Source organism: Perissodus microlepis, chromosome 13 (genome assembly GCF_051167445.1).
Source record: "Perissodus microlepis isolate ML-2025 ecotype Zambia chromosome 13, ASM5116744v1, whole genome shotgun sequence".
Taxonomy (NCBI): Eukaryota; Metazoa; Chordata; class Actinopteri; order Cichliformes; family Cichlidae; genus Perissodus; species Perissodus microlepis.
The window spans coordinates 32,320,666-32,324,944 of NC_140473.1; the positions used below are offsets into that span (position 1 = coordinate 32,320,666).

Consider the following 4,279-nt stretch of genomic DNA (forward strand, 5'->3'; position numbering starts at 1 on the left):
ACAGTCTAAATGTAAAGTGCATTCTAAACTCCTCTTCAATAAATCATATGCAAAGAGTCATTCAGGACTGTAAAACGTGAACTACAGAACCCAGAGTCTTCATCATTAAATCTCTGGTTGCTTCATTTTTCTATCCTATATCAGATACTTTAAGGTTAGGTTAGGTAAACTTGCATTCTCATGGTGAGGCAAAGTGCTTTATGTGTGTGTGTGCGTGTCATGAACGGCTATAAAAGGCCTATAATTAAAGAACAAAGCGGGGTTTGAGTTCGAGTTGCGGCAGACTGTCACTACTTGTAAATGGAACGCAGCCTTCCTACGGCGGACAGCTAATAACAGGAATCGGACGCGGTCCACCCAACTGCACAGCAACCACCATAGCAACCGCCTAGCATGACCTTAAAAACATATTCTGTCTTCATAACTATCAAACACGTGAAATGATTTGCAAAGTGTTTAAGTGTTACAGCTGCAGAGAGCTATGGCGGTATCTTTGGAAGCTGTTTCCATAGCTAATAATATACGATGTAACCATGGAGACAGTCAGTCACGTGAGCTAGCGGTGCATGTTTACTACAGTGAATAAGGTGACTGTGTGCACAGCGTCCACACGCTGCAGAGGGTAAAGACATTACTTCAATATTGTTTTATATTGATATATATTTGCCTTCTGTTGACCATCACCTCAGGTTCACCATTACAGTTTCAGCATACAGATGCACACTGTCTAAATATGAACACATTCAAAACTCATGTCTCAGAAATAAGCACAGCTGTTCATGTTTGTCATTAGAGTTTTATTTGTAAGAAAATTATGAACTTCATATTGTGCATCAAATAAAAGAACATTTCACAACTCTGAGTCAACAGAAACAGGTAACAGAAATGTCTCTAATGTAGACATGTACAGTGTAGTGTAAGCATTAAAAGATCATAAAGGAAACACTAACATTTATGTGAAACTAATTGTAATAAAAAAATGAACAGGTGGTTTATAGATGTAAAAGAAAGAATCTGAAAACAACACTTTTTTGGTCTAAGTGATCAAAGTAGAAAACAGAACTGATGTTCAAAAACAAACCGTAGCTGCACTAATATTACACATCTCCATTGTTGTGGTGAACAGACATGTTGCTTTTAAAACCACATGCAGTGTGTGACCGTGACTGTTCACTGAGACCATGAACGCCACTTCGCTGAAGCCTTCGCCTTCTTCTTCTTCTTCTTCTAAATTGGAAGCAGAAGGAGCACGAGCTGCTTTGATCTACTGAAAGGAAAAAGCAGAACATCTGAGCTGAAACCAGTCAGCTGAAATCATTAAGACAGGAACAATCATTCAATGCAGTGTCTCAGGTGGCTTAGCCTGTTACAACTGTTGATACAAGCTAAATACGGTTAACACACAGTGTCAGGGAGCTCCAGTGTGGGAACTAGTGGCTTTAGGTTTGTAGTCATTTAACTTTCATCCATTCATTCATTTAATTCAGGAGGAAGAAATGTCAGGTTGATGCAGGCTGGCTACATGCATTTGGTCCCATGCTGTCTTTAACTAAATGACTTGGTTCATTTTATGGCTGGGCTGTATGTGGGGTTATATCATGTTATTTGGGCAGGAGTACCTGTCCTCTGTTAGACTTAGAAAGTTTCTCCATAAGTAGAGTTTCTAACTCTTCTAGCACATCTGTGGCTGACAGCTTTTTGGTGGCTCTTTTTACCCCACACTGGTTGTGAGTGTGTAAATAGCCCCACTAGTTCTTTTGGGTTGCAGTTAACTTGGGAGGAAGAGGTAGGTCTGCCATGACTAGATGAATAACAATGATCTGGGATACATAAATTTCATAATGCATGCATATATCTCTATAAACCTGGCCTGAGGGCTGCCATTTTTTACATTCAGTTATTTCTTTGTTGAATCTAAATAATGAATGTGTTACAGTTAAACTGACACTGATCAGTGTAAATGGCTCATTGGGACACAGAAACCTTTAAATTAAACCCTATCACCTGATATCGAGTGTCAAACAATATCAAAGCTGTAAAAGCTGTTTACAGTCAGAATTTATAAAACTATGATTGTAAATGAATTCAAACAAGTGAGCTTTTCTCTTTGTGCTGAATATCAACACTGTGATTTCTTAGACTGTAAGCTTTACTTTAGCACAACCAGTTGTAGAAGCTGCCACTCCAAACGTCTTTTGATAACAAGAAAAAAATACCTTTTCAGTCCACGGCCTGAAGTTCTTCTCTGACATCTTCTGCCATCGGCTTTGTCTGCTGGTTTGAAGACAATAAACCACAAAAAGATGATTTAGTCACTTTGTCTGCGTCATGCAGCTCGAATGTGTCGTGTAACGATGTTGAATAGCCGTCGTTATCCCTCTGCTGTGTCAGTAGGATTGTACTGTGCAGCATCTCATTGATATGTGAGGAATGCTAATGTAACACGATAACAGACGTCTGGTCTTACATCATTAAAACATAAAGGACAGGAGATATTTAGATATTTTTATATTTATATTACATTTTATAGCTGACGGATATTACTAAATAGATAGAATTTACTAAATAGCTGGATGAACATGAAAAATATGTCTATAATAACAAATGACCATGAGAGCCAGTAGAATTAATTCAACTGGACACTCAAAAGACGTCCTTAAATGCTCTTTAAGTGGCAGAACAAACGAACAAACAGTTAATTGCTTACTTGAGATGAAATCTGCTCAGCTACTTTGAAAACAGCTTCTAAGTGGTTCCTCCTTTAACAGGATGACTGCTCAGGGGTAAGGCCATCATGCAGTCCAGCAACCTTTATGGTTCTGCTTTGATTCACCAGGAACTATTAGGGAAACCTTCCAGCGCCTCCTGTGAAAGACACAGGCATAAACACACAAACATTTATTAACATGTTCCACAGTCTTCCAGTTTGATTTTCTCATCCTGTGGACAACAACGTACATGGATGCAGGTTTATTGTTAACTTTTGTAAGGTTTATTTAGTGAACATATCCAGCTGCAGCTCCACTGTGATCCTGAACTGGATAAGCACTTAAGAAAATGTGTCAATAAATGGACATACATCAACTTACTATATTTATCCAAACAGACGGGACCAATAATGCTTCACTGAGTTAGAGACTTTAACAGTCTCTTCTATGTAAGAATGTCTCGTGCTGATATACCTGCAAACTTGACAACAAAGGTTTTTCAGACTGCATGTAGCTGTCCTCTATGTCAGCTCACACATTTACATTCATGTCACACTTATTTCTGCTTTCCCATTTTATAATTATTACTTACATTTTGATTAGATACCTTGAGTTTGTAAATGATCAGATTACATAATTGGAATACAATGTATCCAATTCAGGGTTGCGGGAGGATGAAGCCTATCCCAGCTGATACAGGACAAAGACAGGCTGCCAGTTTATTGCAGGGCTAACACAATATGTGTAACAGAAAATCCACTTAAATGTTTGATATTTCTTATAATAATCATAATTATGACTATTATTTAAAGGTTTCTTTATAAATACATTTTGATTTTTTATAACCTCTAAAATATAAACCTGAGCTGTTTCAGATTCTGACCTCTGACCTCAGTGACCTGGCTGTGTCCTCACTGCAGCTCCCTCTTGGAAGTACGTCTGCTTCTTGTCTACCCCCAGTGTTGACCGCCTGCCCTTGATATCACGTACTGTACCTGAGGAACAAAAAAGGACAAACACTTGCCTTCATTTAAGAAGTACATTCATACAGAGGTAATCTATGGAAACACACTAGTTCAACCTTTGGGAGGAATCAGTTCCTGTGAAACATTTCTGTAAATGAACATCATGTGGAGAATGAATGAAATGAGTTCTTCAGGTGACTCAGCAGTCCCACACTGACAAATGAAATCTAGTTAAACTATTAAGCATATTTGCTCTTCTGAAATCTGTGTTAAACAACAACAAACATAAATTAGTAACAAAAATACAGCTGAGTAGAGGCTTTACAAGCCACCAGCAGCCACAATGCTAAATTTTAATCTTCAAATGTTTCTGAGCCGTCTTCAACCTGCTTTTAACACATTAAAGTCCCACAGTCAATGCAGCCTGACTCAATCCTAGATGTTCAGCACACAGAGACACAGAGGTGCCGTTTAAACTTTAGTGTTAACCTGAGTCACTGATCATTTGCAGTATTACAGAGTCTGGCAGTCTTTGCATGATGTCCACGTCACTGTACGTTTCTAGCTGACTCTCAGGTGTGACAGGTGTGCCAGCAGGAAAGAGTA

At 38.6% G+C, this 4,279-nt stretch overlaps 1 long non-coding RNA gene across 1 annotated transcript; it reads right to left on the minus strand.

The window, feature by feature from the left end:
• Positions 1-776: 776 nt before the first annotated feature.
• Positions 777-4,279, minus strand: LOC146375450 (uncharacterized). The gene is made up of 4 exons (XR_014802065.1): positions 3,592-4,279; positions 2,708-2,865; positions 2,217-2,274; positions 777-1,267 (listed from the first exon to the last, which is right to left on the minus strand). It is a non-coding gene; the product is annotated as an uncharacterized LOC146375450 (long non-coding RNA).